Consider the following 22,943-nt stretch of genomic DNA (forward strand, 5'->3'; position numbering starts at 1 on the left):
TAGGGAATCTTTAAAAATAAATTAATAATGTATAATTTCATTGCGTCAGCTTTATGCCAATGGTATTATACAGGAAAGCATGGAGCTAACACAACTCCCTGAGAGGATGTCTCTCTTTTAGCCCCTCTCCAAGCTTGGAATTTCTTCAGGTACATGTTCTCTAACTGACTGGTGATGGAACAAATGATTTTCAAAATCTTTGTCCGAAAATGTGGTTTTATATCATCAAACCAAGCTGCTGTGGAGGTTACTCACTCCGCTCCTGTGCTCTTCAGTGTTGGGGAGGGTAGAAAGCGAATAACATTAATTCCTTACCGAGTACCAGGCACTTTGGGATATATTATTCCATTTATTACTTATAACAGCCCTGCATTTTACAAATGAAGAAACGGAGGCTCACAGAAAGAAGCTAATAATCATACAGTCTACCGGTGAAAAAGCCAGAATTTAAACCCCAATCTGATTCCAAAATACACGCATTTTCCATCAGTTCATTCTGCCTTTCACTCTGGAAGTTTAAACTCACAGCTGTATTCAGACTTGCTCAGATCAACAGTGATCCCAGAGCACTCTTCAAGCGAGTGGATGCTCTAAACTTCCCAGTCACTCCCCGGCTGCCACAGAGTGAATCTGCTTCCAGATGCAGACCTCGGACCAGCAGGCAACAGCCTAATACCTGATACTGGTACAGAAACCAGGTCAGCAAAGGTTCTTGAGGGCGACAGACAGCCCTGATATTAGCTCTAAACATGGAGAACCTACAAAGGCAGGGCTCTCCACCTACATGGAAATATGGATCTCCCCAGAGCCACGTAATGGATAAAATTAAAACATGTGCTCACTCTCTCCTGCACTCTAGCTCTCTCTCTGAACGCTCTAAAATCTCTCTCTGGATGCGCTCTCTCTGGATGCTCTAAGCTTCTGATCTTTCTGAAGTTTAAAACTGCTGCAAATTTAGAAATGTGAACATGAGTCTTCTATACATTTCACTTCTTATATGTTTTTTGTGAAAACTAAAATGTGGGATTCTCTAAAATCAGAAAGATTTCTTCAAAATATATTTTAGCATTGTTGCTGAGATTCTTTGATTCCTATGGTTGTTCTACAAATGACACTTTTCCTGTCTATCATTCAAATGTGGCATTTCTGCCATTACACTAAAGAAATAATTTTAGCATGCGTGCATACGTTTATATGTTATTATATACAAATATATAGATTGTGTTATGGATTTTATGTTAGTGACAGAACAATTAGTACAGGATGGTAAAACGAAAAAGTTGATTTTCACATGAACATTGGAAAGTATATAACATCAGGAAACTCAGATTACCTTAACATGCAATATGAATTTAAGGTGCATATGGGGTGTGTGTGTGTGTGTGTGTGTGTGTGTGTGTGTGTGTGTGTGTGTGTGTAGGGTAGGGAATATGAAAAAGAGGAATGCAAGTAGGTTGGGAGGGAGGATTTTCAGAAAGACAATACACACAACACATTTAGTAATACTCCCTAAAATATGGATTACACAATGCAAGCTTATAAATCATACCCAAGATTCTAGGGCTGCGTATACTCAATATGATGTAACAAACTACTCACCAGCAGATACCTAAAGTACCTGCAAGAAATCAGTCTAGCAGCTAGTCTTGTAGTCATGGTAACAGAGCCATCTGACCAAGTGAGGGAAGTGATCAGAGGAGAGTCAGTGGGTAGGGCAGTGCCTTCCACCCCTCAGGAGTGCAGAGCATGGAGAACAGACTCTACGAGCTCAAGAGTGAAGTCCATCTCAGAAACTCACTGTGACTCAGGGCACTGGGTGATAAAGCCTTCTTCACAGAAAAATTGCCAAAAGAAATATCTCAGAATTACTTCAAGTTGCTTCTGAGTTGTTCGTTGAGAACTACAAGTATTTTCCTTCATTAGTGGATATTTTTCTAGTCTATTCTAATTTATAGGTAGTGAATATTACTCATAGTCAACTGTGAAAGTTCATTTCTTATACATTATGACTAAGGCTCACAAATTACAACTTGAGTTTTTAAAAATGGTAGTCCCAAAAAGGACCTTTTCCCCAAGCAAATCACCAAACTGTTTCTATAAATAAAAACCCGAACCTAGTATAATCAAGAATCATGCCAAGGGAAATAGTTAAATCACAGAAATAGTGAAGTTTGGAAATCATACACATGTAAAGATGGAGAATGCTGAGTGCTCCGAGTCAACAGCTCAATGCAATGCCCTCCAGGCAGCTAAGGCACCACCAGCGTGAAGAAAAAGAAACAGCAGGAGGAGCCGACTTTCAAAAGTGGTAATCAGAACAGCATGGTGGGAAGCAATTAGCCAGTAGCTGATGCCTGACAGAAAAGTGTTCAAAGCAGGTTGAAAGTTTTGTGAGGCAAGTAAACCACAATGGAACATGAAAAATGAGAGGACCTATCACTGGAGTGTGGATTGTTACATTAGGCAATTAAAGAGCAATATTAACCATTCTGTGTGAGGCTGTTATCACAATTATGATTGCCAGAACCTGCTAACACTCTTCTCTAAAGTGACAAAGGCATTTAGATTTCTGACTGAGGCAATTAGTTTCACTACATGACACTTTTTTATGTGTGATAACATCATGACATTCCTTTCCAGATGGGACAAGGGCTGTTTTTTCATTAACACATGTACAGATAGGCAGACAAAATTGGTACTTATAAAGTACAATCTTACTTTGAAATATTGATTAGGATAACAGACCCACATACATCATTACTATGATAAATTTGAAATAAACAAACTTTCATTAATAAAAACTGGAGGGAATATTAGTGTTGGTCACGCATGTTTCATAGGTGCTACCTCTGATCCAAGGTAATTTAAAAGAAATTACTTCAGTAACTTAAAAACTCTTCATTAAGTAACTCAAGCTTGGCAACCACTTTTAGTACCCTCAATTTAGATTTATTTCAGTCTCTTGAATTGAAAGAAAATACTTCAAACAATAATTTCTGCTTTGCATTTTGGAACCCTTACTGCCTAAAAAGATCATCTGAAGGTGATTCGTTTCATTATCTCTTGAAATATCTCAAATCCACACATTTGGATGTCAAGTGTATTTTTCTCTTAGATGAAAATAGCACCTGAAGTAGGCATCCAGGTAAAGCTTTAGAACATCAAAGGAACTCTGGCAACAGGATGGTCCTGGTGGCAGGAGGTTTGAGGAGCAACAGGAATCCCATCATGAAATCATCTCATTGGGATCCTTAACCTCTCAAGAGTCACAGTTTGACTTTGAGTCTGTTTCAGTAAGTGGAACAGATGCACTCTACACTTGCAGCCCCAGGAAGCAGGGATCTTGCCTATTCTCCCTGCACTGTGAATTTGTTCACATGTAATGCCTAATATCCCAGCACCCAAGTGGTAAGGTGATTCAGAAACATTTGCTGAAAGGTGAGAATATTTTGAATGGTCCAAAGACGGTTTGCAAGATTTTTATAGAACCATTAGAAAGTTCACTATTCTTACATTATAGGGTTATATTTTCAAAATGTGGTTTCTCAATCCAATAATCCAGGATCGGGACTCTAGGCTTCTGGTCATTGCAACAATAAACACAATCATGCCAAAGAGGAAGTCTCCCCATTCAGTGGAATCGTATTCAGGTAATAAAGATGGAATCGAAGACTGCAGAGGCATCACAGGAGGATTTTGGTTCTTAACACATGGCACACAACAAAAAGCATGAGAAGTCTATCCTGAAGAAAAATCACTTCCCAGTTTGATTAAGCTTCCACATCCAATTAATGTGAGGCTATTACATCAAATTACTCTGATAATTATAAAATGCTATAAAATTTAGCATGGCAATTTAAAGTCATCTATATATCCAATATCAACAATTTATTCAACTAATTCAAATTTAGATAAAAAAGTCTATAAATCTTAAAAACAAATTAATATGCAAATAGTATACTATGGAGAAGGGCAATTGAAGTCAAGCATTAAGGATTATGTGTATTAATTTAAAAATGGCTTTGCAAAGACTGCATAATCTCGCAATGTATAAGCTGTTCATGCTTCCAAGGACTCCCACATGCTTCACTGAAGTAAACATTATTCATAATTTATATCGCTTAATGTGTTACCCTACGGGATAGATATTAGTAATTTTTACCTTAGCCACAGTCACATAGTATTACTTAGATAAGAGTATTTCAATTTAAGAATTTTTTTGAAAAATACTTAAGCCTCACTGGTTTTAATTCTGTAGAATAAGGAGCCATATTCTACACTAGAGGAAAATAAAATATCTATAGTCTCAAGCCTGGAGGATATTTCAGTTTTAAAATTTGAGAGACAAAGAAAGAGCAAGAACAAACATGGAAATGGTTTTGTTGGGTTCACATAAAGAAAATAAAAATTGATTTAAAACTTGGAAGATTTCTTCCATGTTTGCCTTTCATAAATGAATAACTATTTAAAGATTCAGGTTTATATTTAAACAGGTTAACAAGTTCTTCCCACAATAATTAAAAAACATTATTATATTTTCTAACAAAATACCATATTTTTCTTCCTTGTAATTAAATGTTCATAATGAAAACAAGAAAAGAATTTTATATATTTTTTGTCATTAAAAATTGCTCATACAGAACATAAGAAAAAGACTGTTATTTATGCATTAATTGACAACATTAAAATTTATTGGCTACCTAATGTTCCACTGAGGTCAATTTCAATTGTTGCTATTATAAATGATGTTTACATCTTTCTTTATAAATATTTGACTATATCCCTGATTATGTCCTTATGATACAACACTGAAAATGCAGTGTTATTCCAATTATGAAACATATATTTTATTTCTTTACATTACAAGTATACAAATACAAATTATACATTTTCTAGGATATAATTTTACATATATATATTTGTTCTGACACAGATTTGTAAATCTACCAATGTGAAAAGAAGAAAGAAGAGAGGGTGGGAGAGAAAGGAGACAGTGAGGGAGAAAGGGAGGGAAAGGAGGAAGGAGGCAAAGTACGCGAAAATCATAGTTATCTCTGGGTGTTAAAATTATAGGTAATTATTTCTATATTTAGAGTTTTCTATACTTCTCAAAATTTTACTAGTCCCATGTCTTGATATAAAAATATTTATCACATGATACCTAATTCACTGCAGAAAACTTTTAAACAGAATCTTAATAAGGTTGTTAAATTTTTTTCCATACTGGATTCATTCATTTTAAAATCTGGATCAGTGATTTTGAATACCAACTTCCAGCTTTTTCCAATTTCAGGGTATTTTTGATTACTTGGAAGAATGTTGCAAATAAAACTATTTTTCAAAATTCAATAAGTAAAGGTCTTAAATTCACTTTTTGTGTATGCCTCACATCACTTTTAGGAGTAGATTAGGAGTAGAGAAAGGGGGAGAAGAGCTCTCGAGTCAAACACCAGTGACAGGAGGTCATGGCTCCCCGCTAGGCAGTTTGTTGGAAACTTTGCTGTTTTACAAACCACAATATTTGGGCTTGGTGATTTAGCTGTATTACTTCATGGAGTTATTTAAAGGACTTATGATTTTGGCTATAAATGTTTATCAAACCCCTGAAACATAATTACTAAGTAGTCCCCCCTTATCTACAGGCGATATCTTCTGAGACACCCCCCAAAACCACAGCTAGTACAGAACCCTATATATACTATGTTTTTCCCTATACATCTACCTATGATAAAATTTAATTTATAAATAAGGCACAGTAATAATATTATAATAACTAATAACAAGTAATAAAATATATCAATTATAACAATATACTATAATAAAAGTTACGTGAATATGGTCTCTATATCTCAAAATATTTTTTATTACAGTTTATTGGGGTGACAGTGGTTAGTAAAGTTACATAGGTTTCAAGTGGACAATTCTGTAATACATCATCTATATATTGCATTATAGTGTTCACCACCCAGAGTCAGTTCTCTTTCCATCACCATATACTTGATCCCTCTTACCCTCATCTACCACCTCGCCTCCCCTCTTACCCTCTGGTAACCACTAAACTATTGTCTGTGTCTATGAGTTTTTGTTTCTTTATTTGTTTGTCTTGTTCTTTTGTTGCTTTCAGTTTTATATCCCCCATATCAGTGAAATCACATGGCTCTTGACTTTTTCTGTCTGACTTATTTTGTTTAGCATAATAATCTCGAGATCCATCCATGTTGTCACAAATGGCACTATTTCATCTTCTCGCAAAATATTTTATTGTACTGTACTCACCCTTCTTGTAATGATGTGAGATGATGCAATGCCTGTGTGATGACATAAAGTGAGGCGAAGACACTGGACAAAGGGATGATTCATGTCCCAGAGCAAGATGGCTTGAAACGTCATCACATTACTCAGAATGCTGGGCAATTTAAAATTTATGAATTGCTTATTTCTGGAATGTTCCATTTAATATTTTCAGACCAAAGTTGACCATAGGTTACTAAAACTGTGGAAAGTGAAAACCGCAGATAAGAAGGGACTACTGTGCATATCCAAGTCTTTTCAACAACGAGCATGGATTCAGAAAAGGCTATCCAGGTGTAAATAAATGAAAAGTTTTATAAACATATATTTTATTAGGATACAATAGACATATGGAATACATGTGAGAAGAGACACCTAATCAGCTTCCATAGTTTTAAAAACACATGCCTTTTAAAGAACGCAAAGGCAATTTTTACTAGCCTGCCAATTTTTATTACATTGTATATAATGAATAATTTGGCTTCTCCCATGTTTATTAACATCTTTAAAAGTACGTTATTTTATTGCTCCAAATAAATACTGGAAGCCAATTTATAAACATTTCTCAGTATGATTAATTTATATAAGTGTCCAATTTCATTTTTCTAAATATTGTACAAAAAGATGGACCTGACTGTTCTCTGCAGCTGTCTTAGATAGTCTGCATTAATAAACGTGTGTTAGCAGTGCCAATAAATTCATAATTCATGAGCCACATAGTGCTTATTGCTCCAGTGAGACAGAACCCGAAAAGTGAAAACCTATTTTAAAATTGGGAAGGAAGGAGAGGCTCTTCAAGCTGACAAGCTTATGTGCTTTAGGGACCGAGATGTTTGGGGCTGCATCATAAAAACTACCACAAGGCACCAAGGGGTTTACAAATGACATCTCTGTTACAATAACTCTGCAAATTAGGGGTCACTTCCACCACTTTGTAGTTGAACAAAGCAAGTTTCAGAGAGGTAAGGTAACGTTCCCAGAGACACACAGACTCTAAAAGGGGAAACTGAAATATGAACATGGATTTGTCTGACCTGAACACTTTTGTGTTCTCACTTGCATCACGCTGGTGGCTGAAGCCATGGGCTTGGGTGAGATCACCCAGGAGAAGCAAGTGGGAGTGATTCTTAACGCTTTTTTGAATTAGATAAAAGCTATAGCTGCTCTACTTAGAAATATCCACACATGAAACACTTAAAATTTCACACACACACACACACACACACACACACACACACACACACACACACACAAAATGTATTATTATTCAGCAATAAAAAAGAATGAAATTTTGCCATTTGTGACAACATGGATGGACCTAGAGGGTATAGGAAATAAGTCAGACAGAGAGAAAGACAAATACCATATGATCTTACTTATCTGTGGAATCTAAAAAAAAACCCCAACAATATAAATAAATAAATAAAACAAAACAGTTTGGGAAATATAATCAATATAATGTTGTAAAGATTATATAGGGTGCCAGATCGGCACTGCATTTATCAGGGTGATCACTTCATAGACTGTGTAGATGCCTGACCACTGTGCTGTACACCTGAAGCTGAGGCTGAATAACACTGAAAGTCAGCTACAATTAAATACATATATATTTATTCACGGGATGGGAGTACAACATAGGGAATGTAGTCAATGGTATTGTCACAGCTGTATACGATGTCAGAGGGGTAGTAGATTGGGGGGGGTCGTGGTGGTTATCACGTTGTGAGGGGTGTAAATGTCTAGCTATTACATTGCTTTGTACACCTGAAACTAATAAAATAAATAAATAAATAAACCCCTGTGCTCTCCAGCACAAAAAAAATAAACAAAACAAAACAAAACAAAAACAGATCCATGGATATAGAGAACAAGCTGATGGTTGCCAAGTGGGAAAGGGTAGGGGATGGGAATTTTTTCAAAAAGCTCCCTAGAAACTCTGATATAACCCCATAACACACCAACCCAGCAAGAAGCCAAGATTCCAGAGAATTTCAAAAAGAGATATTTAAATGAGAACTGCAACGAGTCCCTTGCATTTAACCAATAGAAATCAGAATCTTTACTGTAATTGAGCAGTGAGGTGAGGAAACTAAGTGAAGAATTAGCACCATAGACGGCAAGCAGTTGTCATCTGACGTGCCAACTGATTGGTTGATAATAGCTGTCTGGAATGATGTGTTAAATGAAGGTTCTGAGGCTGGGTTATAGACTTTGTGGAGAGGATCCTGGGGTCAAACAACAACGTCTAGAAAAGGCAAAAACATGCAAAATATTTGTACCAAATACTATTTACCAATCTCAGTGGACAATTCTTTTGAGAAGCTGTCTGCGAGGGGAAGAAAAGAAATAGGCTAGAAGCTAAAAGAAATATTCAAGGTGAGAAAAATTTCCTTGTTTTTGAAGTAGAGTGAGAAGGATTTGAAAATATCTGCAAACTGACAGAAAACTGTTAGCTGAGAGAAAAGAAATGGCTTGTAGAGCAAGATGAATGTAAGAGCACAGAAGAGGAAGTAGTGTCAGAGAATAGGGTTAGGACATGGGGCACCGTTTTGTCTGAGAAGAGGAGAAAGAAAGGGAGGATACAGAAGCATCTGGATGTACAGAGGCTGAAAATAGAAGTATTCCCTGCCCTAAATCTCAAGTGTCTTTGAAGTAAAAGTCTGCTGGATGTGGGAAGTGTAAGGGTGATTATTGATTCATTCAAGTGATATTTGTGAAGCCTCCAGTCTGCCAGGATTTCTTAAAAAACTAAGAATATAGTAAGTAAAACAAAGTCCCTGCTATCACTCTTGCTGGGGGAGACAGGTTTTAAGAAAATGTTTATAAATAATGTGGCAGGTGATTATAACAGCTAAGATGAAAAAGATATGAAGATAAGAAGGCTGGAGAGCAATGCGGTGAGAGGGTGCTGTTTTATAGGGCGGTCATGGAAGGACTCTAAACAGTGGAAAAAGGAATTGCAAGTGGGATGTCTTGTCAGAGATGGGGTATTCAAGTAACTGGCAGTGTGGTGGACTGAACGTAGTGATGGAAAGTGGGCTAAGAAGTGAAGTCATAGAGGTGGAGGGGGCAGATCATGACTTTGTAAGTCATGATAAGAACTTGGGTTTATAATTTGGGTGATAGAAAGTCATAGGGAGGAGGTTTTGTACAGAGACGTGAAATAATCTGAATTATACTTGAAAAAAAATTATACTCATTGCAGAACAAAAGGCTGTAGAAGGGCAAGGATTTGAACATGGAGAGAAGTCAGGAGGCTTTTGTCACAATAGAAATAAAAGATAAATGATGGAATGGGCCAGGATAGTAGCTGTGGAGGAGGTTAAAAAGTGGTTAGATTCTGCACATATTGTGAAGAAAGTGATGCTAGATTTGCAGATAGATTGAATGAGGGGTGTGAGAGAAAAAAAAAAGAGACAGGAATGCATCCAAGGTTTGGCTGGAACAACTACAGGCATGGTGATATCACTTACTGATGTGTGTGTGGCAGACTGAACGAGGAACAGCTTGAAGAGCAGAGGTGTAAGAATTGGTTCTGGGGCCAGCCGAGAGGTGCGTTGGTTAGGAGTTGGCTTGGGACACCAGTTCTGCACATCAGGACCCCGTTTTGGATCCCACATGAGGACCAGTGATGCTGCGCCCTCTACAGCTAAGATGGGAACAACAGCTCGACCTGGAGCTGGGCTGCCGTGAGTCTCCGGTGACAGTGTAGGCTGCATTGGGGCTGGCCGGCAGCTGGTGTGCACTTTCATGAACTTTCATGAGCTGCCGAGAGCGGCCCTTCAATGGCCGGCGAGAGACTGCCTTACCCGGGAAGAGCACAATGATAATACCAACATGGGCCAGCAAAGCGACGTCCTCCACAACTAGACTGAAGAACAAAAGGACAGCAACTTGTCTGTTCCCCTTCCCCGAATCCTCAACGCTGTTCCCCTTCCCCAATTCCCCAATAAAATCTTTAAAAAAAAAAAAGAATTTGGTTCTGGACATGCTGAGCTTGAGAGATCCCTGAAGCAGCCATGTGGAAATACTGAGTAGATAGGTGTATTATACAAGTCCAGCGTTCATAGGCAAAGTCCTGGCCAGAAACACAGATCTGGAAATCTTTGTCATAATATGCAATATTTAAAACCATGAGATTATCTGAGATCACCTAGTGAGTGAATGTAAAAAAGGAAGAAAAAGGTCCAAGAAGTGAGCTCGAGCATTTTAACACTTAGAGACCATGAAGAAGAGAAAGAACAAGCAAGGCTGAGAAGGAGTGGCCATTGAGGTAGGGGAGTGCCTTGAAAGAGTGGTGTTGGTACGAAGCAAGGAGATTGGAAAAGTGTTTCAAGAAGATGGGAGCAATCAACAGTGTTGGATATGGTCCAGTAAAATTTGAACTGAATCCTGATCACTAAATTTGTCATGATGACGGTAACCAGTGACCAGACAAGAATGCTTTTAGCGGAGTGGTAGAGATGAATGTCTTGGGAGATTCAAGAGAGAATGAGAAAACAGTATTTGGTGACTGTGGACAACTCTTTCTAGGGGTTTTGCTGTGAAGGGCAGTTGGGAGTAAAGAAACGCAAAAGTGTCTGGGGTAAAATATGGGGTCAAGGAAGTTTTATTGTTAAGAAGGAAGATAGCATGGCTTCATTTTATGCCAATAGAATTATCCAATAGAGAGGGGCAACCAATGATATAGGAGGGAGGCAATTGCAAAAATAATGATCTAAGGCAGAGGGGATTGGCTCAAACGTACAAGTGAAGGGACAGTACATCCTTTGCAACGGGAAAGAAGGGTACAGATTTGAGTAGAGGATCAGATTTGGTGGTGGGAGCGCACAGAAGTTATACTCTGATTGCTTTGATTTTCTCAGAGAAATAAGAAACAAGGTTATCAACAAAGTTAAGTGGGAAGGAGATGCTGGAGGATTCAGGAGCAAGAAAGGACTTGAAATAGCTAAGAAATTATGGACATGGATTAGGGTGTGGGCAGCACAATGGATCCTCCTGGGATTAGTTGCTGTGAATTTAAAATGAAACCAGTTAACAGGGTTGTTTTTCTTTACCCATATTCAGCGATGTGGATACAGATGCAGAGTAGGGGGTGAATTGTATATAACTGGGCTTGGGGTTTCCCAGGACAGAACAGAGGGAGAGGGCGAGGGGACTGAAGTGTCCACAAGAGCAAGATTATAATGATAGACCACGGCATCTAACCTGTTAAGGAGGGAAGTGAGGCTACGGAAGGCGTGTGGGATAGTGTTTTCCATTTCTTGGTCAGATATATTTGTTATTCCATCTGCATTACTTTCGTGATATTCCCATTAAACTATATATATATATATATATATATATATATATATATATATTAAAGATTTTTATTAGGGAATTGTGGGGATGGGAACAGTGCTGGGGAATTGGGGAAAAGGGAACAGACAAGTTGCTGTCGTTTTGTTCTTCAGTCTAGTTGTGGAGGACGTTGCTTCACTGGCCCAAGTTGGCACCATCATTGCACTCTTCCCGGGCGAGGCACATCAGTCGCCGGCTTCTGGACGGCCACTCACTGCGGCTGCTGGCCGCTCACGCTGGCCACTGGCTACACACTGTAGCCCATGGCAACCCACTGCCACAGGGGCTGCAGCCTACGCTGTCGCTGACGACTCATGGCAGCCCAGCTCCAGGTTGAGCTGTTGTTCAGCATCTTAGCTGTGGAGGGCAGTGTCACTGGCCCTCATATGTGGGATCCGAACCGGGGCCCTCTGGCGTCCCAAGCCAGTTCTTAACGATCGCGCCACTTGGCCGGCCTAAACTATATTTTAATAAGTTCAACTGTATCAATGCTTTTATTAATTAGTACAATGTCTGATGTGCTGATCTATTATTATAGTATTTATTTTCACCAGTTTTATTTTAACAGTTTTTAAAAACACACTTTTCATGCATTTTAGCTATTTTATGTTTATATCTCTTAAGGCTTAATTATAGAAATATAGTCTCAAAAACACAGTATAACAATAATAAAGATCATGTTATCTATATTTATTCAATAAGGACTGAAAAAATCCTTGGAAGTATGGAGTAATTACATAAAATATGTTGCCCAAAATACTCTGAATTTTCCTACAATTCTTATTGTCTTTAGATATTGTTGATGATGAGCTACCATAGAATTTACATGAATCACCCATGCCTACGTTTTCTGTAACAAGGCCAAGTAAACTTTACCAACCAAGTCACAAAGCTTTAAGGGTTACATTGGCTATGTAAACACAGTGCCCCTAAAATGCCAGAGGAAGAAATATGGCACTCAGAACACGCAGGCAGTTCCAGAAGGGTGGACTGATCAAATTTTAAAACTCCACTTTCACTCTTTCAAAGGCAATGACATCTCATTTTAACCAAATCAAGGCTCAGACCTGGCAGCCTCTGGAGAGACTGTTAGCCCATATGACTTCCCTCCAGTTGCTATAGGCGTCCTTCCTCTAGCTCACCTGTGTTCTCGCTAAGGTGACCATTCATTCCACTTGTCAAAATCCCATCCAAGCTTTAGGGCATTCACCTCTGCCAAAAGGTTTGCCTGCTTTCCTACAGCAGATGGAGACTTGATATCTTCTGAATATCCACAGATGGTTTTCTTAATACTTTTATGGCATTACATTCTGCCTAACATTATAGCTATTGATATCTGACCTCGCCTATTAAATGGTATGCTCCTTGAACAGCTAACACTTATGGTGCTGTGCCAACACGCCAGGCACTGTGCTGTTTGTTTTGTGGACATTATAGGTACCATAATTAGCCTGAGATCACACAACTAGTATGTGGAAAAATGGAGATATAATTTCAGTTTTGTCAGATTCCAAAACTTACATTTTAACCATTATGCTATATTGCACCTTGGATAGTTAAACACATACAATAAACTTTTGATTTTTTAAAGAATTCACCCTTATATGAATTTTTATTCAACCAACCTATGAAATTCCAGGCGCTGTGCTAATGTCAGAAAAATAAGGAAAAAATAAGGCAATGACCCTTCAACAGGGGAACTTATTTATAGTCACAAACAATACTGAAAAGTTAACATAGTCTAAGATTCCAATACTTTAGTGGGCTTTTTCTTCCCAAGGAACTGGAAGACCCTTGACAAAGGCTCAAATTGTGAAAACTAGTTATAGCTCTCTTTTCTCACTGCAATAAAATTGATTGTATTGAACAATAAATCACCTTAATTTATTTCAACAGGTAGTTATATCGCTAATGATGCTGGGACTAAATTAGATACTGTAAAGTAATCTTCAAAAGAATAGTGAATACATTTCATTTCTTCTATAATATAAATGTGCTCAGTTGAGACCGGAAGGATAACTTAGCATTTTAGAGCCACTGGCTAAATTACCTCTATTGATGAGGCTCAGCAGGTTCTTTCTGAATGATTCGAAATAACTGCCAAGGGATAAAAGATAACCGTTCGGTGGGCTGTAGCCCCAGCATGCTCAGGGCCGACTGGGGAGAGAATAAAGCACCAACTCCCATGCATGACTGGTTCTATATCTTGCCTGGAGCATGGCTGACTGACCATCCCTGAAATTGTATAAATGAAAGGAAGTAGGCCAAGGTACTCGTTTGTATTAATAATTGGTGTACATGAAGTAAATTAGTCTATCCCACCAGGCCCTTCCTAAAGGGGTGGAGAGGCAGCACAAACCTCCAGGAATCAAGTCTGCTAAAGCAATCTTTTCAAAGCTTTTGACAAACTGCAAACCTCAGCCTTTTTTTCTCATTGAATGGAGAGTTCAAGGAGAAGTTTCAGTTCAGTTCACACACATGCACACGCACATGCACACACGCACATGGAATATATAGGTGTATGGAGCATGAGCTAGGACATGAGAGTTACATAGTACTGTCCTCATTCACAAAGGAAGTCAAGGGACCTGGTTCTGCCATTAAGAAGAGGGAGGATTTTTCACCGATGTCAGAGGGCAGGTGTAGTGCAGTTCCGGGTTCCTTTAGCTCTTGTGTATATTCCCACATGAATAATCTGTGTACAGTGGAATCTGGTCCCCTTATTTGTACAGTCATATTGTGACTGCAGTCAGAACAACGAAAAGCAGTCCCCATTGGAAGAGAGAAGTCAATATAACCAAACCATGATTCAGATTTTCAAATTTTTGAAGGAAACAATAAGTTTGAAAACTCTTTGCTTTGTGACCTTAGAGAACAGAGTTTAACCTGCCTTTTTCCTGGTGTAGAAATATTCCAGGATTCAAAATTTTTCTTTCCCTTTCATAAAGAGCCCATAATAGGTAAAGAATGAGAAATATTAAATCCATGTAACAACACTGTAGAATCCATTTTCTTCTCGCCTTGTAGAGAAAAAAACAAACATAATTTGTTTTTGTAGCAATATCCTTTTCAACAAATATACATATCATTCAATCTTATATCATTTTATAATAAATTTTTATTTTGCTTGCACAAATGTTAATTTTGTCTAAAGAAGATTTGAATCCAAAAGAGCAATAAAATCAAAGTTTATAAATAATGCTAGATTATTCAAGTATTTTAATTTAATTCAATAGTAAATAGATCCCCAAACTTTCTCTTAGCTCTATTTACATTTTAATTAAGGTAAAACATAAGCAATTAAAGATGAACAAAGTTGAGGTTTAACTCAAGTAATTAAAGGATAATAATACTTAAAAGTAGGAAATAGATTTCCTTCATGGTGTTATTCTATTTCTTAATCACACAAGTATTTAAAAACAAAAATGTAAAACTTTATGGCTGATTGAAATTATCTAAAAGTTCTTATTTTTCTTAAGAAACTAAAACTATATGTGTAGAAACAGAATGCACATGGCTAATTCATTTTGAGCATCACTCAAGAAATATACTTGATGTGGTTTTTGCCATGATGATGAAAATACAAGAAACTGTGAAAAATGTCATTTCTGGAAAATTAGTTGGCTATATAGTTCAGCAAGAGATGAATCTTTGTAACAGATGTGATATGATGACTTTGATGAATTGAATGTTTTAAAATATGGAGCATTTAAAAAATGTTCCCTTGGAAATAAATTCATATAAAACACACGCATACTATATACCATTATTCATACGAAGGTCTGACAATTAAGTTTGCAAACTCATCCTAGTAGAAAAAGTGCTATATAACTCATTGCTGAATATCACATGGTCACCTTCAAAGTATTCCCCTTGGGAAGCTATGCACTGATGCCAGCACCTAGTCCACCCTTCAGAGCAATTTTAGAACTGTTTTTCTGGAATGGCCATCAGAGCTGTCATCGTTATTACCCTTGATGTCCTGAATGTCATAAAAATGTCTCCCTTTCAATATTTCCTTTATCTTTGGGTAAGGAAAGAAGTAATTGGGGGCAAGATCAGGTGAGTAGGGAGGGTGTTCCAGTACAGTTATTTGTTTATTGGCTAAAAACTCCCTCACAGACATTGCCCTGTGAGCTGGCGCATTGCCGTGAATCGAGAGCCATGAGAGCCATGAAATGTTGGCAAAAAGCTCAAGTCATCTAACTTTTTCACACAGCCTTTTCAGCACTTCCAAATAGTAGACTTGGTTAAGTGTTTGTCCAGTTGGTACAAATTCATAATGAATAATCCCTCTAATATCAAAATAGGTTAGCAACATCGTTGCAGTAAGTTTGGAAACTTGTCAGACCTGGTATGTCCACTTTCATCACTGCAGAGTAGTTCTATGTTAGTTTGACAATATTGTCCTTCAAATTCCTGTTTGGGCTCCACTCTTAGTTCATTAATTTAAAAAATGAAGAGAAAACTTGGACTCAATCTCCAATGTCCCCACCAACTAAAATTTTATACTTTTCATATTTTATGTACTATGAAGCTTTCCAGGATTTGCAGATAAAAATCTCAGGAAAAGATCCTCTTTGTAAAATAATATTTTTTCTACTTAGCAGAAAAGTTTGAGTTATAAGACATTCTGACTGAAGAGTCAATATCTTGGTCAATTGCTACAGATGCATCATTTCTAAACTTGTCAAAAAGAAACTAAAATACTTTAAATGCCAATATTAAAACTTAGTATTCCACTACAAGGCATTTAGTATCCTATAATACATATGCTTGAATGTTAGACAAGGAGCTAGTTTTATATAAATACTATACATTTATATTACTGGACTTCATACAATGCCCTTAATGGATAGATAAGGCCAAACAACCTTTACCTAGTTTTGGTTATAATTTAAAAGTAAGAAGTTTGAAGACCTGGAGTTTAGGATACTATTAAGATTCCGTTCTTGGCATCCTAATATATTTAAAAGACTAGCTAGCACAGAGTGAGACAAGGTGAAAACAAATACGTAACAAAAAAAGATGTCTCTTTCTAAGAGATTTATCATATTAATTTTAATAGTAAGCTACCTGCTGTAGCTACTGTCAGCAAGCAAACGCAGGATATAGCAAGGAAACTTTTCTCACCTGAAACGATGCTGACTCCAGACCCCAAACAAGAAACTTTCTACTTATAAGCCATCCCATCTTTGTTATCTTCCAAAAGGAAATGCTTGTATTGTCCATGGCATCCAGTTTATTGACAATATGATAAGGGTATTACAAATCACTGAAACTACTAAAGTAGGTTATACCTTGGTAATCTCTGTACTTTAGGGCAATAAACTGAGTTCCTACTACTACACAGAGAGAAGACAGGTCAATTTTAAGTAATAATTTACATGAGTGAAAGCTTTCTATTTATTTTGAACAGAACACAAGCCTGGAAAATTATTGAGGTGCTTTAGTTATTAGAGTTTCTAGAAAGTACTGGAAAGTTCTAGAAATGAATAGGAATAAAAGAAACTGCCTACTCTTTAATGATACTTTTTAATGACAAAATAAAAGCTTCCCCTCCTCACAATGATGAATAGGAGGTGGTTTCCTTCAAAACTCATTTGCCTTGTGGTTTTGATTATTTATATGCACATAGAAAACTTCAAACTTCATATTATAGGGAATATGTAATTCTGTAGTGAGGTTTTCTTTTCTTTTCTTTTTACAAATTATTATATTTGATACAAGGTCAAGCAATTTTTCATTTTGTTCAAAATGTTCCAACGATCTGAGATTGCCATCCGTTTATTTATGCTCGGCAAAGTCTCTCCTCCTACACTCTACTAACATCCCCAAACTAAAGATAAAATAGGGAACTTTTTCCCCTCTAAATAGGGCAGTTAATGCCTATGGGAAAATAACATTCTTAACAAATAAAACCCAGGGGATATATTCAGGCGAAGGAATAAATCCTCATCTTTCACACAACTTTGAGACTGATAAACAATACAAGAATTTAAAAATAACTTCTTTTCAACTCATGCCATATAACGCACAAAGTAAGTTTGTATGTAATTGCAAGGCCAGATCAACTTTCCAGACAGACATGAAGAATCAATCAATGATTAGAGGCTTAACTTTAATATGCAAAGTAGAGGGTTGGGTGGACTTAGAGGGGGGCATCAGGATAAATAACCCCACAACTGGAAATGGAAGTTTAGGTCATTTCCTGTCTGAGGATATATAGGGCATATTGGATAATGGTTAGAGTACCTGAAAGGAAACCACAAGCTGATTAATTCCACTCCAAGGGTTGGTTTTTAAAAACCAGTTCTTATTCTTTACCATTGATTAGAAGTCTAAATGGAAGGCTACATATGGTGAAAGATATATACATTCAGCCATTACAACAGAAGGGCGATAAATTATCCAGGGTGCCTGCAGAGAACTCTCTAATCCACTCTTTCAATTTTCACTCTCACCTGTGAAAAAGACTGAAACTGTATGCCAATTGGTTGTTAATAATGTGCTCTGGAAGGAACAAGTTGAAATTGTTCCCAAAACTGCAAATCAAGAGACAAAGTATGTGTGTCTACTACTGTTGAATGAAATTATATATCAGAACAAAAGACCATGTCTGCAGTACAGGACTAAAGTATGCTTTCATGTGTCCCATGAAATCCATGGCTCTGGGCAGCACAAACTCTGGAGTGCTTAAATTTCTACTCCCAGAAGAATATCCTAACATGGATGTAGCTAATGGAAGCCTTCAAAAGGAAGTTTGTGATATGAAATTTAAAATAATTGTTTTTAAATTTGTAGCTTCCAGATTGGGTTTCTACTGTGCCTGCCAAACAGTCTCCGTTTTCAGTGGGTTAGCTACACAAATATGGATTTCATTTGTTTATTAATAGATGGAAGTGGTGATTCAGTCCCTTTGTATAGATGCCTTAGTTTTCCCATCTCTCCTCTCCTTCCACGGAATGCTGTAAGATGTGACAGTTCAAAAGCTAGGAGGAAGGGAGAGCGTAGTGGGGCTGTGATGAGGCAGAGCCAGCCCCTTGCCTCTCTGGTTTAGTCTGCGGCCCTTGGACCTCCCGACGTGTGCTCACCTCTCCCCTGCTGCTCCATTTTTCTCCTTTTCCTGAGTCTGGATGTGAGCTCTGGGCAGCGGAAATGCTATCACCAAATGCTTTCTTTTATACAGATTCCAGATGCCAGTTTTCCTCAAGTGTGCTTCATTCTCGACTGTGTCAAGTAGAAGAGGCTCTCTTGCTGCCTTTCTCTACATAGTTTGGAGGTCTGCATTTTTATGTGACAGAAAGATCAAATATAAACATTCTAGAGCTTAGTGCTGTCCACATGGTCTTATGAGCCATATGTGGCCCAAGTATGTTACTCCCCTTCTCCGGGCCCCTCTTACAGCTGGTGAATAAAATAAAGCAATACAATCCCCTCTACCTACTTCCCAAGCGCTTTGATCTCTAACTTCCAATTAAATGTATTATATAATTAATAGTAAAGAATGCTTGTCAAGTGAAGACTGTGTATTTACACATTGCAGCCAAAGTTATAAGGCTAAGCACATGGCATATGAAAGCTGAATCAAAGGTAGGGCAGCAGGAGAAAGGAGGGAGGATTTCCAGAGAAAAGAGAAGACAGCAAGAAAGGAAAGTGTGAGGCGATACCCATGCATAGTTGGAGGAAATCTAAAATAGTATGGCTCAAAGAGGCATTTATTTGAAAACATCATCGTGATGACTACTTTTGTGTCAATGTGGCTAAGCTGTGGTGCCTGGTTGTTTGATCAAACACTAGTCTAGCTGTTGCTATGAAGATACTTTATAAATGGGATTGACATTTATAATCAGTTGACTTTAAGCAGATTACCCTTGATACTGTGGGTAGGCTTTGTCCAATCAGTCAAAGGCCTTAAGAACAAAAATTGAGGTTTCCCAGAGAAGCAATTTTGCCTCAAGACTATAACATAGAAACCTTGTCGCAGTTTCCAGTCTGCTGGCCTACCTCACAGATTTTGGACTTACCAGACCCCCAAATTGCATAAGCCAATTCTCTAAAATAAAATTTCTGTGTATCTAGAGAGATATTCTATCAGTTCTGTTGCTCTGGAAAACCCCGACTGATGCAAACACCAAGGCCATTTTTATTGGAAAACCCTGTGGATGCTTTTCAGCCTTTATCTGTTTGCCAGTTAGCAGGAGCATCTGCACTCCAACCATGGCAGCAATACAGCTTACAAAGAATGATCATTTTTGGTTACAATGAAAGGAGTTTGGTATCTTTCAAAGTTAATAAATATCTCCAGATATCTTACCAATAACTCAAACTCAAAATACTCAACTGAAATCCTTCCCCCCAATAAAAGGCCCTTTTTATGGAGTTGCTGCTCCTGCAGTGTCCTACACTGTCTCACAACTTCTCTGGTTCATGCCTCATACCCATTCTATAAACCCCAGAACTCTTCCTTGGAAACTTTCTCAGGTAGAGTCCATCCTATGCATGCCTTTAACCCAGTCAGACTTTCCTCAGGTTGCTTCCAGCAGCTGTCCTGAAAATCACTCTCAGACCAATCATTCTCAACAGGCTTTCATTTATAGCTAACTGTCCACAGCTTCTTCTGTTAGAATTTAAAATTCAAACTGCAAAGTCTGGCATTCCAGGCTCTCCACATGGAATCTGACCAATCCCCCGCAGGGTAACCTCTACTACTTCTCTCAAGAGCCGTCCATTCCAGACACCTCGGCCTCTCCAATGGCTCCTTTCCACCTCTCAAGCTACCCTCTTCCTCTTCGCTGATCCAATTGTTTCCCATCTTTCAAGTCTCAGCTCAAGTTCCAGTTCTCCTGGTCATTCATATGCTTAATGAAACTTCGTCTTTCTGAACTAGTGCTGTGACTGTCTGGCTCATTCATTTGCCATTTAAGCACAAAATGACTTGTATTATTAACAAATAGCAAATACAGGTGAAGACTTCTTTTCAACCAGATAAAAAGCTGTCTGAGACAAGGACTATATTTTAAAGATAATTTAAGGAATGAAAGAAGGGAGGGAGGAACTAAACAAGAGACCTCCCTTTGTGCTCATAAGCTGTGAGGTACAACTTGGCACTGGGTGTGTGTGTGTATCTTCCAACCAAATGCTATATGTCTTATTTCATTCACACTGTGGGAATAATTAATAGAGACATTTTAATAAAATGTGCTGTCCTGAGGATACATGGGTTTTCCAGCTGTGGGTGATAAGTATTACATCCATCTTACCCGCCCAGGTAACACGGCTTATAGGTCTAGATCACAGTAAGGGAACAAAGGGATAATAATTAATGTGCACGAAGGTGCTGTGAAAAGCTGCACTAAGGGCTTTTTTTATTGGGAAACACAGTGGACACTTTTCAATCTTTACCCTATTTGCTATTTGAAAGTACCTGACACTGTTTAGCACTCTCTTCACAAATTTTTCCTTTGTGTCTCCCATGACAGTAGTATGTCTTTTTTTTTTAAGATTTTATTGGGGAACTGGGGGAGGAGATCAGCATTGGGGAATCGGGGAAGGGGAACAGACAAGTTGCTGTCCTTTTGTTCTTCAGTCTAGTTGTGGAGGACATCACTTCACTGGCCCATGTTGGTATTATCATTGTGCTCTTCTCGGGTGAGGCAGTCACTCACGGTGGCTCACAGCAGCTCACAAAAGCTTACACCAGCTGCCGGCCAGTCCCACTGCACTGCAGCCTACGCCGTCACCAGCGACTCATGGCAGCCCAGCTCCAGGCTGAGCTGTTGTTCACCATCTTAGCTGTAGAGGGCGCAGCGTCACTGGCCCTCATGTGGGATCTGAACCGGGGCCCCGCCGCTCAGAGCTGGCATACCAAGCCAACTCCTAACCAATGAGCCACTCAGCAGGCCCGACAGCAGTATGTCTTGATTCACCTTCCACCTCTCTACGCACTCCATCTCAGTCTCGCTTAAAGGCTCCAATTTTTCCACCTATTTCTTAAATGATAAACTCTTGGGGAAGGGAGTGTCTCATTTTCATGAGCTGAATAGACTGATCTGGTTCAATCACTTCAACAACCAGCTATATTTTGATTATTCCTAAAGCTTACTCCAGCTCAGACCTCTCCCCTGAGGGGAATACCAACATAGACAATTGGCTACTAGATGTTTCCATATGGACGTCCCATATGCATCCCAAACTCAACAACTCCACATCAGACATCAGCATCATTCCCTACTCAAACCTGATTTTCCTCCTTTGCTCTCTATCTCAGGGGCCCACCCTGTTATTCCCCAAAGCAAAAGCTGAGAATCACCTCTACTTCTCCTTCTTCCTCACCCCTAGTCACACATTGCTTCCATTTCGACCTCATTATTATTATCTATATATATTCCATTCTTTACATCTCTCTAGGCCATTTTCTTTCTTAATAACTGCAACAATACCTTAATATCTCTTTTCCCTTTTGTCCTCCTCCTATTCTTTAGCAAGGGTATCTTCCTCAAATGTTTGTCTGAGGATGCCACACCCTTTCTTAAATCTTTCAGACTCTGTACACTTTTAGGATAATTACTTAGCAAAGCATACAAGGTCCTTTACAGCCTCATGTTACTCTAATCTTTGTTTTATTTACTTCCTAACTTCCTCCTTGTACTTTACACCCCAACTTATTTAATATGCAGTTTCCCAAAATGCCATTCTATCTGTGTCTCAAAGGCTTTGAAAATGCTCGTCTGCCTGAAAACATGGCACTACTTACATTTTCCACTTTGACCATGCCTTGACTTATCTCAGATCCAGAGGCATCCCTGATCCCTTCCCCATTCATATCTGGATTATTTACTTCTCTACTGTTCTCTCATTGTACCTTGGCTTATTCTGAGCATACCTCTCACATAATATTGCCTTGTTTTTGTTTTGTTTGGTTTGGTTCTCACTAGACTCTAAATTCCTTAAAGGCTGTGGCTATTTTTTTTTTTTATTCTTAGTTTCAGGTGTACAGAACAATACAATAGTTACCCTTTTCACCCTCACCAGGTAACAACCCCCTCCCCCCATCTATTGCCCTCCCACCCCACCCCCCCATATCATGCTTATCTGTTACAATTCCATTGAATCCGTTCCTGCTCTCTACTCCATGTCCCGAGACTATATGTATATATATAATTATAGTTGATATAAAGTATTATTCAACATCAGTTTCAGAAATACAATGCGGTGGTCAGGCCTCTACATTGACTATGAAGTGGACTCCCCAAAAGGACATGGGTCCATCTGGCCCCCTAAGTAATACTTACAACATTATAGATTATATT

General features: G+C 38.3%; 1 protein-coding gene across 21 annotated transcripts in view; it reads right to left on the reverse strand.

Annotated features, from left to right (window-relative positions):
- Positions 1–22,943, reverse strand: part of COL25A1 (collagen type XXV alpha 1 chain) — a 469,048-nt gene that overhangs the window by 180,358 nt on the left and 265,747 nt on the right. The gene's annotated exons all lie outside the window — the stretch shown is intronic.

Source organism: Hipposideros armiger, unplaced genomic scaffold, assembly GCF_001890085.2.
Source record: "Hipposideros armiger isolate ML-2016 unplaced genomic scaffold, ASM189008v1 scaffold_26, whole genome shotgun sequence".
In the NCBI taxonomy this organism is placed as follows: domain Eukaryota; kingdom Metazoa; phylum Chordata; class Mammalia; order Chiroptera; family Hipposideridae; genus Hipposideros; species Hipposideros armiger.